General features: G+C 41.5%; 1 protein-coding gene across 1 annotated transcript in view; it reads right to left on the reverse strand.

Annotated features, from left to right (window-relative positions):
• ARID5B (AT-rich interaction domain 5B) overlaps nucleotides 1-24318 on the reverse strand; it is a 103889-nt gene that overhangs the window by 75604 nt on the left and 3967 nt on the right. The window lies entirely within an intron of this gene.

Raw genomic sequence — 24318 nt, forward strand, 5'->3', positions numbered from 1 at the left:
CACCTTCTCATCCTCTGTATTATTATTACTATTTCTATGATTGTGTGTTTTGGTCCCCCTTTCTGATGTGTAGCACTGTAGAGAGAAAATACTGGAGAATGAAAAACCCTACTCTGGTGGAGAAACATGCAACTAGAGCCCCTGGCAAGAGAGGGGCACACATTTTTACAGCAGTGATAATTAACCATTGGAGAATGAGCTCAAAGATGTAACAGACTCCCCACCCAGTGCTCAGCACTGAACCTCAAGATATTCTGCGGCCTGATGAATTTTATTCTCATTGTCTGTTATCTGTCTCCTGTGCTGAAGAGGTCCATGACAAATCCATACTTGTGTGGCATGAAAAACTGAAAAGAAGTGGAAGGTCGCTGAGAGTTAAACTGAGTTACTGGGTTTAATATCAGACTAACCAGGTCTTCTGTCATCTCCTCTCTCTTTCACCTCTGCACACCATTCAAACATAAATGACAGACAAGGAAACGCAAGTCCTACTTATAAGGGACTGATTCATCACCTCTTCCTTGCGGCAGAATCAACCGCCTTCATTTTCCACTGCACCCAGAAGTATGAGTCAAAAGCCTTATTTTGGTGTCTCACACGGGGCTCTTTCATTATCATTCTGAAAATTCGGAGGAACTGCGCCCTCCTCCAAATAGCAGCGGCAGAAGCTGCCGGTCCCAGAGCTGCGACACGAGGCGTGGAGGGTGGAAACGGTCCAGTGATTTAAACATTCAAGCCCTGCTTTTGACGTTTATGCCCTCTTTGAAACCCTTAATGAAGTAACAACCCCGTTAATTCTGGCAGGGTATTTAATACACATAAAAACTGCATTATCTACTATTTACAATTTACTACACACGAGCAGTATCTGGCTCTGTATAAAAATAACAAGCTCACTGTAACCCTCCCCTCCCTAACCATACTGCTGATTTCTTTGACACATGGAGAAGTGAGAATAATTACATTTTACTGAGTGCGTCTCATTACACTGATTTAAGTAAGATTTCTAAAGCTGTAAAAATATGCTTTTCAATTTCATTTGTTTCTAGCATTTCACTATGAAGACAGTTCGTAAAGCCTTCAAAAATCATCATCAATATAGACAAAAATTGTACCCTGCTCATGTGGACATTTGACAGAGGGATAATAGGGTCTAGAAACACCACAGTCAGATGTTGCTTTTCTGTTTAATGTTTCCTTCTGTGCCAAACATAATATAACAGACAAGTGTTAGAGAGACATGCAGGGGGCAGTCTGAATAGAGAGCTTTAAAAGAGGCCCTTAATAGAGAAGCTGTATGCTTAGTCTTCAACAATATTCAATAGCAATTTATTTGCAGCCATTTTCTCATGTAACCTTTCACACGGGAGCAGATAAGATAGAGCACAACACAATTTGTCAACTGCCAGATATGAACAAAAGAAACCATTTTTAATAAGCTTCAGTGGCCCCTTGTATTTGTTTTGCAACATGTTAATAACTTTTTTGGAAGCCAATCAAAGACAAGAAGAGAAAAAGAAGTCAAGCTGGGAAACAAAAACCACAGTTTAAGAATTTTACAGATAAACTCGTGTTATCATCTGCAGTGTAATAATGCTTAAACCCAGGAGTGGCCCAAATTTGGAATTAGAAACACAATGCCATTTCTTTTTTAACAACAGAGCAATTACAAAAATGCTAGTGTCATATATACATTTTCAAGAATTTGCTGTCCTCTATCTCATCCCAATGGAGCATATATCTGGTCCCCAAAAGAACCTTACTCAGGTTCCCCTCCTTCACAGTGAAGAGATCACACTCAACATGAAGACTGTGAGGAAAGGCCAGACAGGAATTGCCAAACCCCAGGCCACTGATCCAACTGCCCTGTACCACACTTCCCCAGCTACTTGGAAACCCTCACCTCCTAAGTGAACTTAGGCTGCACCAAACAGCCCCCAAACTGTTGCTCATGTAGCCTTCTAAGGCAGCTTTAAAAGCTGTTACAGGCATATGAGTAAGTCTGTGGTTGCTCATAAGACTGTGGTTGCTCATTTAATCCTATTCTGCATCACAACAAAGTAGACTGGAGCTGAAAAGGAGTAATAGGAAAAAGGTCTAAAAGAAAAGGAAGCTAACTTACACCCCCGTCTAGGATACAAGGGCCAAAAACTCAGTGATATCCTGTAGAAGACAAACAAAGCAACTGTGCTGAAATTTAGCAATGCCAGGGCCTTCCTGTGTGACCAAAGTCATATCATTAGGTATTCCTGGGGCAAAGCCTCATTTTGATGGAAAAAGAATTAGTTGCAGGCATGTGAGAGCTTGCGGGACAATTGCCCCTGATCTCTTCCCCTTCCTGCCGACAAAAGAGGAGAGGCAGAGAACCTCCTCAAAATAGTATCTACTGATACCTGTGCAAAAATGTTTCTGCAGGACTGAGGTTCAACAGTGGGTCCAAATGCTCATGAGTGCTCAGTCCCATGTTTAAGGTAAAGGCCTTCTGGTATTGAAGAAAAATCAGAAAGCACCAAAATCCCAGCAACATACACTGAAAAAGCTGATGAAGTGTTAAGCAATTTCATTAACATTATTAAAATAGAGAAAGTTCCCTTGGAAAATTTCACACAGGCTTTCCCGTCTCATTGCAAATTACTCACGGCCTGAGAGACGCGTGAGGAGCAAATGGAGAGAAATAAAGCTTCTCTCCAGGTAATTTGGACCGAGTCCTAGTCTCATTGGTAGAAAGACCAGGCATGTGGGCTTCAGTGAGAACAGGGCTGGGTTCTTTGAACTAGATTATTATGGCATCTCTAAGAGAGGTACAAAAGTATACGGTGAGAGAAGATCCATCAGAGAACAAAAGAAGCTGCAGGTCAGATGACAACCCTCCTTGTTATGATGATGAAAAGACTCCCAGACTTCAGCAGACACATACCTGCAGAGTTTAGGATCCTAAACCCAAAATTAGATTTTGCCTTCTAAGGACTTTGCAAAGGAGTCTGTTATCCAGTGAAGGGAAAGAATGTAAGTATTTGCTCTTCAAGAAAGAGGAATGGCTTTTTGAATAAGAAAGGGCTCCCTGTGATGGGAACATTCCAACCCAGCCCCATGCTCCTCCTGAGAACTAATACAGGATTTCTCTTCCTCTTCTGCAGGACCAGGAAAACATTCCTGGAAAAGAGGAGAAGCTGTGCTACCTGAATTATCGGAAAAGGCCTCAGGTGGAGGCAGGGTGAGAAAGGATTTCAGGACAAGTTATGCCTATGAGCTGAGGAGAACAAGCAAGTATCCTCCCACTCTTTTCTCTAGGCAAACTCTCTTTCCAAGTTTTCAGAGCGAGTGTCGAGTCTCCAGTGAACCTGCCTAGGAAGGGCTCGGCAGAGCCCTGCCTATCTTCCAGAAACACCAGAGCTTGTGCTCTGCTCCCAATGGGCTGTGGTCCCACACCCAACAGAAAGGAAGGCTCCCAAGTAAGAAACAATCCTAACACACTATCTGCTAGTCTGGAACCTGCTCTAATAATAGATAGCACTGCCTATTTCAAAGCACTTAATGAACGCTAATTAGTCCTCAGGGCATTCCTATGAGGCAGGTAGACAGATAAGTATTATTTCCCCTGTTTTACATATGAAATAACCTCATCAGAGATGTTCTGACTTGCTTAAGGCCACCGAATGAGTCACTGAGCTCAGCACCCAGCAGGTCCTGGCTCCCAGACCTGTGCTCAGACCTCTCAGCCATACCTCTTTCACAAGTGCAAATCTTCATTTCAAACATGGAGGGAGAAAGGAAAGATCAAGGAGGGGTAATAACACTGGGAAAGAATTTTCTCTGGGAAAGGAGCTTCCAGAAGAACAACAAAACAGTTATGTATCTACTGAATGCTAGATACCAAATCTAGAACAAGGAAAGAGATGAAAAACACACTGACACAAAATTGTGTAAGTTTTTATTATATAATCTATTCAAGCAGTCAGAGCTATTTATTGTGGCTCATAACCACCACTAACAGCAATTTATTACTTTTACATTTCTAATTTCTTGAATGGTCAAAGCCCACAGTCCTGGCTGCACACAGATGCTCAGCACATACATGTAAGTTATGTACCCACACCCACAAAGTTGCACTGAGATGTTGCTCCACACTGGAAATCTTTGTGACTTCAGACATCCTGGGTGGGCAGGAACATTATCAATGGAACACAACAATCACAACAAGGTTTTGCGTCTCTTTGGGAAAGAGCAGCAATGGCTCAGCCACCATTTGCAAACAGCCAGAGCTCACATGACACCAGATATTACATGGCACTACATTCTTCCATCACCAGGCTGCTGCATCCCCCACTACTTAACTGCCCTTGACCAGTACAGACAGAGCTGGGCAGACAATGCCCTAAAATTTTAACACTCCAAATCCAGCTAATGTTTTCCACATTCCTGAATGCGCCCTTCAATGACTCCTTTCCTTTCAGCCCACAGCCCCATAGCCCACGGACACACAATTAAGTGAAGCAGGGTCCTTGAAAGAGGGAATGCAGTGCAGCAGTCCCTCAGAACACTCACCAATTGTTTGTGCTAAAAATAATAATTTTGCTTCTATGAGATTACAGGACCAATCTCCAGGCTAGGCAAAACATTACTTCTTTTACAGAAGAGAAAAAAAAAATATTTATACAGTGCATTACAAATCTCAAACGGTGATGTTTAAACACAAGTTTGATGAACTATATGCAGCATAATACAGCTGCTTTGCATTTTGATTCCTTTATTTATAGACCACAGCAAATTAATAACTCAAAAATGTTGTTCCAGGCAAAGTAATGGACACACAATAAAACTATTCATTTCCTCAAAGGTCACTCCGGGAGAAACATACATTGTTTCGAAGCCTACCAACAATGCTATTGTTCCAAAGAAAAGTGAAAATATATAATGAGCAGTTAGTACATATATCCGCAGTGGAGACCCTGGGCTAATTTAAAGTGCAATCTTAAGGCAATCAATCATACTCTAAAATTACTTCATTTTCCAAACTGTTTACACTTTTTAAGTTACAAATCCACTTTCTGCTATTTCAACTCACGATTTACAGCTACAGATTTAGCCTGCCTTGGCTTGCTGCCAAACTCTAGTCATGAGGGAGCTAATGATCTGAACAGATCAGTGTTTTATAATGGAGAAAAGCGCATGTAAATTTCCAGCATGTCTGCAAGTAATCAAGGCATGCTGACTATAAATGAGGCGGCCTCACATTTATTTTAGGAGAAATATCTTAAAGCCCCACTTTTTATCCAGGCCAACAACAAAAAAGAAAAAAAAAGAAAGAAAAAAAAAGAAAAACAAAACCCCAATCCTTTAAAAAGGTACTCCAAGATTATTCCAAATGATTCTAAATGAAACTGCTAGGCAAACAATATGTTAAAGAACAGTACAATAGCTAATTTCCTTTAGTGTTTCTATCTCTAACCAGATCATATCCTTATCATGGCAAGCTGGAACATTAAACTCTCTAGTTCATGGAATCAAAACACAAGAGTGCTTCATATTACATTATAGAAAAGTGAGCCATTCCCTACAAACAAGGTCAGATTTCTGGAATGCCAAAGGTCTACATTTAAACAGAGATGGGAGGAGGGGAGGTTTTGCCCGCTCCACTTGCTAAAAAACAGAGGGAAACTAGACTAGCAATTCAAATTTGCTTTAATAGTTAAAATGGTAGAGGCAAAGTAAGAAGTCCCTTCAGAATTGATACTTAAATTAAGTATGATCTTTATTGTTTCATTACAGTGGCATAGCCAAATAATGACTTTGTGTTACTGTACAAATAATGCCGGATCCTCATTTTCTAGCGGAAATAATTACTCTATTCTATCATTTTCTGCTTATCATCAACCTACACCCCCTTCCTGTGTAGGCAATGGGTTCTGGTATGTTTGGGGCTAGACTAAAAAAAGTTTCAGATTTTCTCATGTTTAAAAAGGCCATACCAAGAAGGCACATTTTGACTCAAAAGTGGCTTTAAGAATGGAGCTATAAATATTCTTGTGTTGTACTTCATGAAATTCAATCCATCATGATGGATATTTCTGTTGTAACATTATTACATGCCTAAATTCAATTGTATAATTGGATAGGGCCAGAAACAATAAGCTGGCATTGCTTTGTTTCAGCATACTACAGATTTTAAATACCTGTAATCATAAATCAACATAATTATTTGAAGTTCTGTCACGAAGCAGAACAGAAAAAGAAAAACTAAAATAAACTAGCTGCTAAAGAATTTCATTTTACTTTCTCAAGACTGAAATTTTTTACCGGCTTTGAGTCTTACCACCACTACAGGGAAAGTCTTTTCTCCTTTGCAGTTGCCTTGAAAGGCACCTCCTCCACAAAGATTTCGCTTTCTTACAGCTTTCCAACACAACTGGCAGAGCTCCACTGAGGAATCCCGCAATGCCACAGTAGGAAGGATGCACCTGCAGTGGGACCAGGCTAACAGGGAGCCAGGCTGAGAGAGACAAACAACCTGAGCTCTGCACAGGCAGCCAAATGCCCGGTGGGACAGGGGCCATCTCTGCTAGGGCAGTCTGTCCTGCTAGAAGCTCTAGGGGGAGGCAGCTGAAGTCCCTGCTTGCAGTGGAGGCAAAGTGAACTGAGCATTTTTTGTCCCACCGTGTTAGGTATTTTGCTACTTATGCACACAAAATAATTTACTAATTCCTCCCCAACCTCTCTGTACTTCTTACCTCACCACTGTCAGAATCAAAACTAACCAACCCTTTCTTCTCTTTTTCTACCCCTAGCACACACAAGCAAGAGCTGGGAGCAGCTTGGATGGACGGCCCCTGGATGCGAAGAGAGTTTGTTGCTGGTTGGTTTATTTTTAATTATTGCTAAGCAACTGCCACTGGGATCTGGGCCTTGGGAGATCACTGCCCAGCTAAGGCAGAAGACCAAGAAGATGTGAGCACCATGTAGGAAAACACCTACATGATGCTTTGGGATGGACTGCGTTGTGTTACTGGGAGAGGCAATAGCACTGACGGTGGCTGAAGAGTTTCTTCCCTCCCCTCACCTTCAGTTACGCGACCATTTTCCAAGTCTCATCTCCACCTACCTTCCAGCCATGCAGAGCTTCATGCTTACTGGAGGCACTGGGCTACAGCATGACTGAAGTCAATATTAAAACAAGGATTCTTCCTACAGCTTCCCTGCAAAAACATTGCATTCACAGGGACGGATGTCTCCCAACAATCTCCTTGTTCTGTTCTTCTTGCTGCTATTACAGTTTTTAAAAAACTCTTTTTCTTCCTCCTTTCTCTTTTCATCTTTGTAGGTCTCAAGCTATGTGTTTCATTACTTCTGATACTTATGTGAAGAATGTTAAGCCTTTCAAAAATACACTCTTTTGGCCAAGTGCTTTATAGGTATTGGAGCTCAGCAGCATATACAGTTCCATGTACACACACAAAGAGATATGCACAGTTTCACATATGAGAGATGACTACGTAGTCATCAGCACTGTCTGTGCAATCACCTTCTGTTTGTGTGTACATACAGAATAAATTATACAATTACTGTAACATGATTAAAAACTTGTTTTCTCAAATTCTCAACTTTTACTCTTGCACACTATATCATCAAATTGGAGAAGTAGCCAAAACCAGGTAAGACCTAGATTTCCTTGGTCAAAGAATACAGGGGGAAAAAATCATTCTCTTTCAGTATATATGAAAGAAGCAAAAAAGGGTGAACAAACAGATCTGGGGAAAAGGCAAGTCAACTCCAGCTCAGCAAAAATTCCTAAGATAAAAAAACAACATAAATAAAAAGAGAAGATATAAATAGGTGACATGAACAATTCTTGAGAACAAAAAAGCATTTGATATCCTCTAAGTTGGTGTCACAGGGTGGTTATTAACTGGCATAAACATGCATTTTCAGTCCCACTGAGTCACCCAGAAAAGCTGGCTCTCAAATAATGAGGCTGATGGAGCCTGACATCCAGTTCCACTTTTCTTTACTCCAACTTGGAACTGTTGCACAATTATGATACAGTACGTCAGGATCTGATAAACAGAACTGAAAAAGGGAAAGAAAACCATTTTTTCCCCTACAAGTCAGGTTCAGTGCTTTTGCCTATTAAAGTAACCAAATATGTTTCTCTCTGAAATCAAAGCCAAGAGGCAGCATGCCAGACACAGTTAACAGATAAATCAATGTTCCTGAAGGGCGGGCTTTTTTGTTTTGGGGGGTTTCTGCCTGACAACAATCTTGTGGTGAGCAAACAGAACACCCACCACACATCTTGTCAATCTACTCACATGAAACAGGGAAGGAAATGCAAATACTTTTGAAGATCTAGGCACTGTTTGCAAAAACTTCATGTTCTAACCTCCCTGTCAAAGGTCATGGTTCTCATAACCATGAAGTCTGCAGCTATTGTAAAGCCCACCTCATATAATGTGTAATTGCAGCTAATTTATCACTAAGGTCACTGCACATACTATCTGGGAGTTTGTAAACAAGAATGAATCACAGATTTCATTTCTGTGTCCCTTTCAAACTGGAAGACCTAACAGTTTCCTGCTCCAACATACAAAATAGTATTGCTTCTATAAACCTACTCAGGTCACCTTGCCAGCAGTTTCCATTTAATTAAACTGACAGCAAAACAGGGCCTTTGCTAATGTGATCCAGACCAGTTTGCCTTCAATGTAAATTCTCAGGCATGAAATTACATCTGAAACAGATACAATAATCCATCTATATCTTAGTCATGAGTTTAATCTACACTAAAATAACATTTTCTTTCTCCCTATTTAAGTCTGTTTTGGAATTCAGTGATATTTTCTTCTTTTCACAGTTGAAGTTCAGAGAATTATTCAACTCCTATTCACCTTACAGTCAATTCTGAGTTTTCTTCTTGCCTGTAATTTACACATTCATTGTTGGTTTCTAGGTCATGGGTAGCAAAATGATCTCACATGTGAGAAACCAGATTCAGGACCTACTTCAAACTTTCACTTTCTGGAAATGAAATAGACTGGTAGCACTATAAAAGTAGTTCACAGCCACTTAAAGCAGCCTGAGTTGCCTTAAGCTAACAGCCCGCCCTTTCACACAGATCCTTGATCAACTGGCTGTAAAGCAGAAAACTGATGAGATTTATAGGTACCTTCAATAAAATGGAGGTGGGGTTGTTTGTTTGTTTAATGACCCATAACATTTCACTCTCATCTAATCATTCTCATCAGTACTCAACTGATGCATTAATTCCTACAATACCCAGGAAGAAGAGAATATGTAAAAGAATAGTTACTGCACAGTAGCCACAGCGCTCATGATGAGCAACTGAACAAACTGCAGGGAGCATTTCTACCAGATGCAAGTGAGATGGGAATTTCTGAGAGATGCCAAGCATTTTGTTCCTGGCCCATGAGCTGCCTCCTCCTGCACCAGCATGAGGACAAGCCTGAGGATGCTAAACACCCCTTGCAATGCAAGCCTACAATATCAGAGGGTTTGAGAACAGGAAGGGATGGTATTCAGAAAGCAAAATCTGGAAAAGTCACAATTAAGTAGAGAAAGGGCAAATAACCAATCTTTCTCACTAAAGCCAGAATGCGCCACAGCAAAGTCTTCAGTGTGACTATCCCTGGCAGTCAAACAATGACTGAAATAATGCTCTCCCAAACTCCCAACCTTACAGTCAAGTCTAGCAACAGCACTGGAGAAGCTGCTCTTTTTGCTGCCCTATGGATCCCGGACACTGGAAGAGCACATCACCTGAGCTCTGCTGCACTGGGTCTCCAAGCTCAATGGGAATTGCACAGCACTTAGCCAGCAACACTGAATGATAAACCAGGACATTAATTCTGAGACACTGTGGCAGGAAGGCCTGGACTTCAGAGTGCCTAGAAGTGACTGCCACCTCAACATTTTGATCCTGGAAAGAAAAAATCAACTCTATTACATGCAGTTGTGCTTCTGATACCAGCTATGTAGGTAAACTAATTGAAAAGAAAAGCTTGAAACCATTCTGAAGACAGAAGTTTTAGCACCAGACTAAAACTGAGGAGCCACTCTGGTATAAATTTGGTCTCTGTGTTCAGGCTATCACACACAAGAGGGTTTCCTGCCTTTGGAGTCAGTAATCACTGGCGTGGACCTGAAGTCACTTCACCAGGTGAATGGGAATGCTCCTCCAAGGAGCCTTGTTTCCTATTTTGATTTGGATAACCTGGCTGGTGAACTGGAAATGGACATAGTGGGAAATTCTTATGGATAGTTGGGGCAAAGATCTCAAGGAGGCACACACAGAATTGTCCCACATGCAACGCATACAGACATACTCTGAGGGAAAGGAGCATAATGGAAACTGGATTCCCATTTTTTCTATGACTGCCATCCCATTCTGTCATGTCTTAATAACTTTCAGTGATGAAGACAAAGTGCCCTGCCAGCCCCACTGAGCTTAGGTCACTCTTGCACCCCCTGTAACAAGAGCTTGTTGCCTGAGAGCTTGTGCTGCAGCTGGAGGTGCTACAACCATAAGAAGAGTAAGTGACAAAACCACTGTAATAACTACAGAAAACAGAACCATAGTTTACTTTCCAAGTTCCTACCCACCCAAACAAACATTTGCAAAACTTTTGTTACTTGCCCAACTAAGAACATCTGCTGCTCAAGACATGTTACATGACTAAGGAAATCTGCCACGTGCCCAGCAAGGTATCAATAATGTTTTCAGTATGTTTTTACAGCCTGGACAATATAATTTCCAAGCACTGTTGGCCCAATCTTCCTCTCCATATAGGAGTTTTAATTGCATTGTTCTCCTAAAAAGTAGAAAATTAAGTGCTTCGATAAGAAAACCAGCCATACACTAAGCAGTCTGATATTCTTGGGAAAAAAAAGAGAAAATTTAATTTTGCAGCAGAAGACAATGGTCAGACATTAGCATGATCAGAAATCATTACAAGTCCTTCTGGTAACTGTTTTTCTGTTTCACTGTTCATTAAAGTCCTGTGTTTCAGAACACTTAACAAGTGTTCTCAGAGTAAACGTACATAAACCTTTTCTTACTGGTAGACTAACTTGATCTACAAGGTGATGAGGGAAAAAGGGTCTGATAGAGGACAGAAGCCTCTCCTCATCTCTGGTTGTTAAGAATTAGCTCTCAGTGCTTCCCTGAGCCACCAGAAATGGTAAAGAGGTACTGCTTTGTGCAAACAGCGTACATAACTGGCCACAGATGAGAGAATCACTTTTCAGGTTTACTTACATGGATTTGCTGATATATCTGATCACAGTCTCTCAAATAGGCAGAGAAACTACTAATAGTTTTTTCTGCAGAGGGTGAAAAATACTCCTATTCCATTTGTGCAAATATGCTGGGCTCACATTATCAAACATATGAATTCCTGTCCACACACTCTCCATCTCCCCTGCAGACCCTGCCATTGAAACAGCAGGGAAAAAATTGGCCTCATTTCCTGTATATTTCATATAGAGCTAAACATTCTTAAGTATGTTGTCAGGGAATATATTTTAAGGCTCCTATGCTCACATCTGATCTCCTACTCCATGCTTTTAAGATATTAAATAGGCTTTACCCAATAAATCAAATGTTTTGTGCCTTAGAATCACATGGTATCTGAAGTCACCAAAGCCTAAATCCTGCACCATTCTCATTCACTACATGCAAGTCAGGGGACCCAGGTCAGAAAAAAAAGTAAAACATAAGCACAAACCCTCCCTGCAGAGAAGGCTAACAAAAATCCCAGTGGCAAGGCAGAGAAGCTGCCCTTACTGCTGTCTCCAACCATCCTCACCCCTGCTCCTATCCAGCTTTGCACCACCTCTTTCCCACTCCATCACGAGAGGATCAAAGCTGGAAGTCACAGTGGAGCACAGCCTTGGCACTCACGTTCTCAGCGTCCCAGGCTGGTCTGAAACCTACAGAAATGAGCACTGACCTCCCAAACCCAAGCGGGATGATTATCCTAGAGGCTCCTTCCTGTTGAGGGCTCTAATAGCTGGGCAGGAAAAACAAAACAACTTACTCTCAAAGTTTTTCACAAAGGCAGACAGGGCCTGATTTCCCTGCCTCTCACGCTGCTGCAGGGTGTTTCTGAACACCACAGCAGCAAGCCTAAGCCAGTGCTGCGGCATGGAAGAGTTACCACAAGAAAGAGAAATGCTCTCCCTACCTGAGCTGGAAAGCTCCTCCACAGGAAGAGCAGCACAGGCAGCTGAGGGGGCTGAGCACCTCCCAAGGGACAAGCCCACTGGCTTCATTCAAACTGACCAGTCCACCGAAATACCAGGAGCCTCCCACACACCAAACCGCAGCATCTAAGCTCTGGTGTTTTACAATAGCACAAAGGCAACATATAAAATGCCCTCAAGAAACACTGTGGGAAATGCGCCAGCAGTTTAAGGAACGTTCCCTTTGGACATGAAGCCTTTTTTAGCCAAACCACTATGATTTTGTTTTAGTGACTCATACGAATGGATTCTGGATTAAGGTTTAAAAATGGGATATTTTCTCTTCTGCTCCTAGGTCCACCTCAAGACATGTGAATGAAAAAACAGCAGTAAGAATATTCGGCTGGACTTACATTCACCAACAGACACTAAATAGGGATCTACTAAATTTGTAAAGCTAGCTGAAGTTACAAATACATAATTCTGAAAATGTAATTCCTCCTAAAGTCAGGCTGGGCAAGGATCATAAAACTATAAAAAGATACTTTGTCCCTAAAGATTGTAAGAGGCTAATCATTAGCCTTCTGTTTATAGTGGTTACCTTTTTATTACATTATTATGATTTTTTTTTTCAGAATAGATCATTATTCTGATCTATTCTCCCTTGCAGGGACCTGGATCCTTATTTCTACCACACAGGTAACAAAAAAACACCCACTGTCTCCAGGCAAAGACAAAGAGTTGCCAGATTAAAAACAAACTGATGAAGGGTACATAAATTTGTGTTTGACTACTGCTGGGCATCTGGAAAGGCACACATTTTCTTTGGAAAATTTTTCTTCCAGTTTTTCATACAAATGACAGTAAAATATGTACTCAGTAGCAATTTGAGAGAACTAAATTTAAAATGCACATTCCGACCACTCGCACTTTTTTCTTTTTAACTTCTCTTTTCCAAGGCGAGAGGGGAGGAGGGAGCTTGTACCAATGTTTTGAAGTACTGTAAGTTCTTTTGCCTTTTAACAGAAATATGTAAACAAGGTGTATGACTGTAGGGTAATGTTCTAGTCACAAAGCATTCAAGAGCCAGAGTGAAGCTATTTAAAGAATGGAGTATTCAATTCCTGAGGCCAGATGCTAGTATAAATATGAAACTATGTTCACACTGCAGATTAAATTATTTTTAGTTTCTGCGTTTGAACTGCCAAAATTATTTGGGTTAGTTTATTTATTTTTTTTTACTGTACCACAGAACTTACAGGGCCACATTTTTATGTATCTGAACAGAGGATTAAAAACACAAGCGTAAAAGGACTTTTTAATCTATTTTCTCTGTGCAAGAAGACTGGAAGTGTATAGTGACAAACACTGTCACAAGTAAGGGTCATTCAGGCAGTGAGAAAACTAAAAATAAAGATGGAGCTGAAGCATTCGAGATTCTTGAAATAGATTTTTATAGTAACTTCTCATTTAATTTTTCATCCCACAAAGCTTTTAATTTGGAAATACTCAGTGTGAAAGAAAAGTGGAGACTGTGGTTTCACAATAATTAAAGAGAAAAGCATGCATTAGGATTGCATTATACCCTGTCAACTGGGTTTGCCACAAGAGCTCACAGAGATATTGCAAACAATATCAAGTTAAAGTCACTAGTAATTAACAAAAACAAATAATCAGTAATCCCATGATCATGCCACATAGCAAAACATGGTTGCATTCAAGAGAGAAAGACAATGAAATAAACGGGCAGTGAACAAAGCAAAGTGAGGTTCAGTGACTAACTGGGTGAGGACCTATCACTGATACACTAAAGCCTACAGATCATCTAGAAAGCCACCAAGGACACCCCTCTTGCTGATGACCACTGCTGTTATTTTTTTTTTGATCCTGTAATTATCTTCTCTTTGTTTCATCAGCTGACAAGGATGGAAGGTCCAGGATATACCTCAGGGATCTGATTCATCTACTGATAGAGGGTGACTCTACCAAGACCCAAACAGTAAAACAGGAACCACGTGGAAGGGCATAAATGAAGCCACAGACCCTTCCCACCGTGAATACCACAAAGGCTCCCCTGGCAGGCCTGGATGTACAGCCAGGAGAGAGATGAGCAGAAAGACTGCAGCCTGGGCAGTCAAGAGACTTCCAACACTAAGGAATGTGGAATTACTGAGCAGACTCGCTCTGCACCACACTGAAAGTGTGTATTTTGCCAATGGCTTATGGAAGGATGAGGTACCATGGCACAGCTGGCTGGGGGGACATGCTGGGAGGGGAAGGGGTCCTGCAGCACCAGGCTGTGACCCACCAAATATTGGGATGTGTGAATGACACGAGTACCTGCAGAGACTGTCACTGCTCCAACTCAGCAAGGCAGGGGACACCAGGCTCAATTACAAACAGGTGACATGGGACATGCTGAAAGCTGAATGTGCTTTTGAATATCCCATCAGGTTCAGCTCCAGTTCCTAATTAACTGCTCTTATCAGGTATGGATCTGGTATCACAACAATGAAGCCTCCTTTTGGAGGACAGGCTGACAGTGCCAGCCTCCCCTGGGTATTTACAACAGGCTTTTAAAATGCACTAGCCTACACTTTAAAGAAACTCGGGGGAACAAGAACATCTGGGCTTTGGTTCTTTCATTTCTCAGTAACAAAAAGTGAAAAAAATGAAGCAGCTGTGAATAAAATGTTCAGGAACACAGCAGCAACTTTGCCATCCTCTACCTATATTCACTAGCTTCGATCACAGGAGCAGAATGGGATGTGAGGGAACTTGGAGGAGGACGAGAGTGAATCCTTCCCACCTTTTTCTTAAATGAGATATTCGTTATAGGATCCTTGAATTGTGTGGGGATCTGTTCCACTCATGACACACATGCATAACTCCCCTTGGCACTAATGGGAATGACGAATGTGTTCTGAGAGGAGAATTGCCCCCTAAAACTGCAGGAGTGTGAACAAGGCTGTAAATATATCTCAAGGTTCTGGTAACATTAGAAACCAGCCTAGCGAATTTCTCATGGTTTATTATGATATCACCAAATCCCCTCCATGTATTTATAGCCTTGTAATTCACAATTATTCTGGGTCCATAAATGTTTTTGGCATCTGAATGTAGAACTGATACTATTATTTCACATATTATGGTACTGTCCGTGAATGCTAAATTTATTCACGGACAGACTCCTGGAGTTCATTCATCAGATATTTTATGCTACTGTTCTTTTAATGATTCATTTATCCCTAGTAATATTTGTATTCTGAAGTGTGGCGTCTCCAGCCGACAGCACAATTCAGCTCTGCTGAATTATCTTTTTCTTTCACAGCATAACAAAGTAGAGCACAGTCAAATTGAAGATGGCCTTTAGTACACTGTCAGAACAATACTGCTTACCAAGCATATCCAGACACATTTCTCAAACCACATGTAATGCTCTGGCTGCCAACATGCTCATAAAGTCATTAACCGGCATCTTAAAATGAGGGTGTGATACATATATTTAAATGTTTAGGAAAATCAAATGTGGGCTCTCCTAGAAGCTTATTTTGAATTTCAGCTTCTACATATATCAACTATGCAGCAGTGCACGGATGTAAAAATTCACCTTGATTTTTCACAAGCCGCTAAAATATACTCCTGCTAAAATCATACACATTACCTATCACTAACAAAAGCCTCTTTATGCCATTAACTATTTGCCCTTCACAATGTTACAGAGCAAGACAGACCCAAGCTGAAGCTTTACAGAGCTGAGGATTCATTTTTACAAGCAAATTATTATTAGCAGTAAAATTAAGGAGGAACTTACTTTACATGTACAGATTTTACTAAATGAAGTAAATAAAGGTTATGCCACAAGGTTCTCTAATACAAAACCTGCCCAGTAAGTTACAATTCATGCTGTTTTAATTTTTAAATATACGCTTTCTTTGTCGCCCACTCCCACAAACCGCACTCCGATTTATACACACACTACGTTTAACCATTCCCTTTCCAAACACCCTCAGCTATCAATGCTCTCATCACACAAGGATCACCAAGCCAGCAAAGACAAGCAGGACCAAATTAACCAAAAGAGATGAAGCAGTCAGAATTGATACTGAGACTCTTAAAACTCAATCAACAAGGCAAAGCTGCCAGAATCACGGTCTTCTCCTGTGTACCCACAGAGCCCCTCTTGGTGCTCACAGAGGTGATACACAGTGCTGGAGGAGATCCCTGGGCTGGGAAGGCACATTTGCTACTGTCTACTCAGCTGCTGTAGCAAAGTCCCTTCCCACAATCTTGTCCAACAACTTCCCTTCCTTTCTAGTGTTCCTACCTCCCACTTCCCTTGCTTGCCCAAGCAAAGGTCCACCTTGCCAAGCTGAGGAGCCATCACTTGCTGTTGCTGAGATCTCCATAAATGCTGACATGGCCATTCACTGACAGCTTTTACTCCTGTGTGCCTCTGTCCTATCAAACAATTTCTCAAAAAGCAGAGAAAAGGAATAAAAAGCACATCTCCACCTTCAAGTTCAGATGCACAAAGGATGCTCTCTCTGACAACCTCTCATGACACAATTTAGATCATCTATAAGAAGATGAGTATTGTAGCTCAGAGAAGAAGTACTGGCCTTTCTGCAACAACACAGTCAGAACCAGACTGGGATACTTAGGACAACAGATAATGAGAAACCAGACACATCATACTGTGCCTATAAACAAAGGGCCAGCTGCCCTTCTGGGCATGGAAGCAATAAAGAGCAACTCAAGAAGGCATGGAAGGGAGGTGGTAAATAAATTTCTTCTGGCTTTTCTCCTTCTCCCTACATGGGAAATGACACCCAGATCTGCCCATGGTATCAAGAGCACCCACAGAAGAGCCTGAGCATCTCAACACAGCCATACAGGTCACAGGCCAGCATGATTCACGGGCTGGTATGAAGACAGCTCTGGCTTGACTAACGGAGCACTTGGAGTCAAAGATGGTGCAGGACTCTAACCCTGGGCTCCAGCAGCACAGAATTACAGCACAGGAAAGCAGCCAGGCAGGAAAAAGAGGATGTCCTTGGGGCCCACCCAACTATACCACAACATTACATAGGTGGTGGGTTTACACATCTTGGTACTCAGTGAATTTTTGGCTGGCTGTGTGGAAAGCATACAATGCAGGAAAAAGGCATCAGTGAGGGATGGTTGCTGGTTAGATGAGGGATCACCATATCTAACCAGCAACCATGGCACACAGAGGAGACCACTGATCACCTCCCTCCATGGTGCTGGGCAAGGGAAGCGCAGCAACACAAAACAACAGGTGTCCCAAACTGGGTCCCTGTGGGACCCAGACACAATATGGGCAGGAGGGGAAGATAGAGGGAAGGCTGGGGAGTAAAACAGCACCCTCTAAACCAATGATTAAAAAAAAAAAAAACAAAAAAAAACCAAAAAAGCATGCACTGAGATTAAGTCAGATTCAGAGCACAGCAGCACTGCACCAGGACACACACGTTTCCAGTTACTGGAACAAAAACCCATGGTCAGTAAGAATTAAATGCAAGATCCAACAGTGACTAGAAGGGAAAAAATCCTGGAGAGCAGACACATGCGGGTTATTACACAGCCTGGCAAGGTCAATCCCGGTGCTAAAACCAGACAAAAATAAAAAAAGCCATCAGACATTTTTAAAGGGACACTGTCCCACACTGGCTGCTTTGACACTGCCTGTGACTGGACCTTACTTTTTTTATCTACTTATTTTGTAATTATGTAGGCTATCCTGTTCCAGCCAGAGGCTGCAACAAAACTCTTATTGATGATGCAAACTGCTGCAACCTTGACTTTAAGAGAACATGGGGCAGTTCTGTAGCTTCACAGGCTGGAGAGTAAAATTTAACTCTTCCCCCTCTTGGTTTCAGCAGTGATTCCTTCTCTGATGTTTCTGAATAGACCAGAACTGCAATAGCCAATGGCCGAGCTCTACATGAACAGCAAAGTGTCCTATCATACCAATATATAACTGAAAATGCTGACACAGTGACAGTGGCTATCAGCACAATTCTGATGATTACGTTAGCTCCTTCCTGCTGCAGCCAGGTGAACAGCCACTGTGAGGTAGGGGCCAAGAGAGAAGTTACCTGGGATTTTGTTTACATTTCTTGGCATAACTTCCACATTTCAAAGAACAAAATACTGCATCCTCAACTTCCAGGGGTGATGTGTTGCCTTTATATTACAAAGGTTCTATACTGTTGTCTCCTTATTGTAAGGGTTTCATACCTCCTTGACATTTCTCATAGGCAGCTCCTCTAAGCACTGACTCTCCTCCTTCTCACAGCAACCAGCTGACTCCACTTTCCCCTCAACCAACCAATCCACTCTTTTATAGCACTCTTCTTCTTATTGGCTACAGCTGTGGCCTGTTAAAGTCTGGCCTGTTCCTAATCTCTAATAATTGGCTCAGCTGCAACTCCTTAGGGGTAAGATTACTTTCTATACTACCTTTATTTTCTTATATTCTATCCCCCTACAGTGATGATCTCACCCCCTTTTTATAAAAGCTGAAAGATAGGTCAAAGCTTGATAAGAAATCCAAAGCTCTTTGATAAGGCATGCTTGAAGTTTGAGGTGTGTGGTGTTAAAACTCCTTTCAAGAATCACAAATAGATGAGGCTCAACACAACCCAGTGGTGAGTGAAAGGCTTCCATAGTCAGTGCTGCTTATTAAAATGTTTTCAACCTGACCCTCATATGCTTCCTTTGCAATGAAGTAGGCTCTCCACAGGGTAAGGAAGAAAATAACAACACTTAAAACATCCCAGCACTACTCAGGCAAACAAGTGGCTGAAAGAAGGACAGACAACCTTGGAAGGACCCCAACAACCTCCTTCCAGGGAGGTGGAGGAAGGTGCAGAGGAGACCAGCAGTGGCTCAAGAGAGAGGGGCAACTGAGGAGGTAGAGTCCCAAAATGCTACTGAAGATAGGGTCTTCTCCAGGACTGAAATATTGGAAGTACACTGAACTTAACAACTGCATCACCTTTCAGCACTTAAAAGGCAGCCAACAACTAAAGCCAACAAGTATTTGTTAAACTAACTGGTTGACCAGTAATAAAACAAATATTTATCTCTGTCTGTCTGCTCAGCACCTCAGGTTATCTCTGATCCCAAACATGTTAACACCAAAGGTAAGCAGTAATTAAACCAAAAGAAGGTGTTGAACCAAATGAAGCCTTCCTGCTTCACACCATCTCTGAACAGTAACCCCAACAGAGCTTGCTGCTTCACAGCTTGCTGGTGTTCTTGTCCTGCTGCAGTAGTGCTGGCATGTGCTATAAGCTGCACAAACATAGAAGAAAAGCCGGGCCACAGCCTCTTTTTTCCCAAGGGAGTCGTCCTCCTCTATTCAGGCTCCATGGAGCACAACGGACGAGTCATGTAATAGCCTCATCTATGGCAAAAGAACTGTATCAATTGGGCTGGGTAAAATGAGTTAGAGAGGTCGCTCTGACCCACAAGACAAAAAACAACATACGGTGCACAAGGGTAGAGAGGGGAAAATGGGATAATGGGACACTTACAGGAACTTTATCAAGATGAGAATGGCATTCAACTAGGGCAATGAGGACAGGAAGGCACAAGAAGAGGCAAAGAGCGCAGACAGAGAAGAATGGGAGGGGAAGAGAGGCATGATTTAGGCACAAAGTATGCAGAGTGGCTGTACTCTAAATAGCTAATAATTAGTTGGTCAGAAAATTATTGCATCAAGTTAAGCCAGGTGAGCCTGAACTGAGCAGCACGTGACAAACAATGAAAAAGGAGAGTCAGCGTCAGATCAGAAGTCACCACAAGTGTCTGAACATGCTTCAGCTGCAGATTATCAGTTTTGATAATAGCACGGTGTGACTACATTATAACTTGATAATCTTCATCTGGCAAAGTCACACCTGTTTTAAGGCCACTGGCAAGCTAAATTGGAAGGGCAATACAACAGCCCAGTGCCCACTGGGGCTGGCAACTGTGTGGTTGGCACCTTTCAGAAAGACAGCTCATCCCTGCTCTGCCTATCCTTTCAAACTCACTGCAATCTGCTGGGGATTGGCCAATTTGAGTGGCAACACAAGGTCCAGCAAGGAACTGCAATCTTCCAAGTGAAGATAGGCAAATTATGAGATTGGTAAAGATGAGAAAACGAGAGCGTGACCCAGTCCTGCCGCACCCAGCTCTGCCCAGCAAGTTCCTCTGGAGAGTTCAAAGGAGCCACTTCATGAGAAGTAGGAAACAACTGCAGGAAAACCACCGACGGATGAGAAAAGTGTGGCTGCTAGAATATACACTTCAGCTAGGAGCAGTAGTTGATTTCCCTGTGTTTCACAGGGAACAAAGATCCACATTTTATACCCTCAAATGCATGACTGTGGGGAATGAAAGACAGGACAGGACTGATTGCTAACTTTTCTTTGGGTTTCCCCTTGCTGGACCTGACCAAACAAGAAGTAAGTGCAGCAAAACCCCTTCAGTTCACCAGAACTTGCCCATCCCATTACTAACACTGCCAGTGCAGGAGCCTTAACCACCCATTTTGGCATGATACTCACAGAGGACGGATAAAAAGAGTGGCAATGCCAGCTTGGGGACCAAACCCAGACCTATGTCATGACAGAGCCAGAGGCTCTGGCTGTGGCAGCAGCTCCCACCTCCCTGGCCCAGCACAGGCACAGGGGCCATTTGTTCCACGGCTAAACCCAGGCAGCTCTGCAGCCCAGCCTAACCCAAACCAGTAGAGCTGGCGAGCACTAAATTCAGTCATTTTTCCCTCAGTCTCTTCTCTCAATTTCAGCTCTGACTCCTCTATCTTTTATTTCTTTTTCTAAAGACACATTTAGAGATGAAACCATTCATAACTGCCTATCCACAGACAGTTTGTGGCAGCATAATTGACAATGAGTCTGCTGCAAAAATGAAAATGCTGTTTTAATAACCTTGGCCTAAAATACATTCTGTTGTATGCCTCAAAGGGTTTCAATAAAAAGTCAACCTGTAGAGACATATTTTCTTGGCTTAAACAACAATCCAAAGCATATAAATGTAGTCCAACTATAATGACATATTTATAGGCCAATAAAGCTTACACTGCAGCTTTCATACTTCACTTAAAGGAAGTCTGTAAGAAGCAATGTTATATAAAATAATTTGAATTTTTTCTGAACTATAGCCCAAGGAATACAAATATGCAACTTTGCCATATTTAACCGATAGTGTTTACATTGCTTAGTTGTTAAACATTTTGTAAAATGAAATAATTCCTCATTTGGTGACTTCCCACTGGTTTACCAAATATGGGTATACAAGTCCATTTATTACAAAGAAAAATTCCCTAAATAATTCTAAAGACAAAAATAAATAACTAGCGGCCTCAGTAGTGAATGATTTTATCAGACCAATTCTTCTGGAAAAACAGGTTCTTATGTTCATTATGAATAATACATTCCTGAGCAACTCTATTTTTATATGCTGCATTGTTGTTGCTCTTTATTTTTCCTCAACATTTGAAAGAAATATTCAGAAAGCTATAAATAGTCTTAAGACATAAACTGCTAGCATTCAGTATTGACATATTTGTAGAAAGGGACAGAATGTATAACATAAATATCTCAACAGGCAGAAAGAATTAATTCTTAAAAATCATTTTTCAGGCTGAAATCTTGAAGCTCACACAAAAAAATGCTATTGCACGATCTTTTATTTAATACAGTCCTAAGGAAAAGTTCTGCATAATTCACTAGTGATAAAAACAACAGTATTTTACAGGAAAAAACCCAACCCAACAGTTTCTGCAGAAAAGAACGGCAAAGAGAAAAGAAAGAAGAAAAAAAAAAGAGAAAAGAGGGGAAAGAGAACAAAAGAGAGAAAAGAGAGAACAAAAAAAGGGAGACAGAATGACCTTGTTTGAATTAGGGTCGACTTTCAGTTTCAGAACCATAGGTTCATGGTTTCTACAGGTTGTGGATTAACCAGGTGTTGCCTTAGTTTTGGCTAAGCAAGTGCCACTGAACACATGGCACAGGGTGTACACTGCTCACACGAGGCCTCACTTTGCTTGGTTGTTGTCTGAAGCTGCCCTCCTCCCAGCAGCAATGTGTTTAATTAAGTATGTTTGCACAGTGACACTTCTCTGGTTCTGTATCAGCCATGTTTTCATTTCATCCGGGTTATTTCACTTCTCACCACTCCTGGATAATGTGTGAAAACTGATTTTGTTTCTTCTGTAAAGCTTTTTTGAGCTCTTTGCTAGGGATATAATTTCCTATTACCTTCTAGAGCTTGACTCAAAAACATCTAGTAGGAAAAGCTACAGAATCTACTCACTTTTATGGAATTTTTCTGTAATGGAAACATTACAGAACATTCCATTTAATAGGGAAAAAAGGGGTCCAGGAGATCATGTTGTTTATTTAGGCCTTTCAACACCTGGTTCAGCAACTTCCTCACCTACAGCCAGGGTTAAACACCAGCATCAAGTGAGGGACCTCTGTGTGACAGTGCACTGTGCTCCTTTTACAGCTCTATTTTAAGAGGAAAGACTACCCCACCCCATTGTGCTGGGGACCTGCTGCAGAAGCGATTGCTAATAAATCTTTTGATCACTGCAGCTGAGCACTGCTCTGTTGGCAAGACACCGAGGATTGGAAAAGGTCTGTGGGCACACGTCCTAACAGGCAGTAAAGCTGCCCTTTGACAGCAGAGAAGAGACAACACCAGCAGCTCAAACACCTCAGACACCCCACATCATGCCCCTGCCTCCAGCTGGGGACATGACAGAACGAGAGAGTAAATCCTCTTTGTCTCACCATAGATGAGACAAACACCTGAGCTCATGGATTGCCTACAGGACAACAACTAGGGCTGCTCCATCAGCTTCAAACATCACCACTCTTCTGCGTTTTTGTGTCAGATCCAAGAAGCAAAATAGGATTAAATTCTTGGCTCTTTCAACTGGTAAAAAAGTAATCTCAATACTAGATTTAGGAAATTTCTTTGATTCCCTTAACGGGCTGGATCAATTGTCTATATCAATATATCTTGTCAGCTACAGGTCTTTGTGAAACTTTGGTTTCACTCCTGTCAACCAGTCATTATGAAGATAAATGCAGTCATAACCAAACATTAGCCAAAAGTCCCTTTTCTACTGGGAAAAAAAAAAACACAAACCCAAGGCAACAATAAAGCCAGAGCCACCAACTGAAAATGAGCAACATCAGAATGTGGGGTTATCAAAATTATACCATATAGTTTGCATTCCATGAGCGTTTTCAGTATAACCCCTACTTTGAAAGGCTTAACATGCAACTATAAGCCTTGGGCTTAAAGATAATTTTCTCTGGCTCCTAGGGTAGATAATAGCAATTTCATAACTTACCACAAGGAGTTTTTTGTTTGTTGAAAACAAAAACAAGAAAACATTAGCACACAAAAGTTCTGTCTGAAAAACATTAAGATTCTTCTGACACAACAAACAAATGCAAATAAATGTACTGCGTAAAGATACCAGGGCAATAGCAGAGAAAATTACTGCATGTAATTATGAACTAGAAGAAACCACAGAGAAAAGCAAAGAGAGAAAGAATTGCATGGCTTATTTTTTCCCTGGACATGCAATGAAGAACAAGATCAACTTCCAATTTTACTTTAATCTTCCATCCTACATAGCTAATGGTAACATGTGAAATTGACAAAATCATTTCACCATTTGATAAGATCAGAAAAATGAGATGCAGAAGATAAATCTTCCAAGACAGATCTTCAGCTGCATGTAACTTGGCTTCCATGCCAACCTAGTCATGACACTATAAAACAGAACTTGTCCCTGCACTCCTGTTCACATAGATACAAAAGCATGTCCTCAAATGCATCACGCTTAGCTCTTGCTTTCTTACCTTTTCACACATTATGGCCTAAACTTGATGCTTTTCCAACATGGAACATTTATTAAAAACTTGGCAGAAGAGAGAAATGTCCCTGGTATGCATCTCAAAGTGCCATCTCTGACAGCTGTTACACATCCGAGGTCCTAAGACCACAAACAGGCACGTCTACCAAGAGGAGACTGATCTCCCTTGGACCTGGGAACCCACCACA

The sequence above is a fragment of the Geospiza fortis genome, unplaced genomic scaffold (assembly GCF_000277835.1).
Source record: "Geospiza fortis unplaced genomic scaffold, GeoFor_1.0 scaffold92, whole genome shotgun sequence".
Lineage (NCBI taxonomy): Eukaryota > Metazoa > Chordata > Aves > Passeriformes > Thraupidae > Geospiza > Geospiza fortis.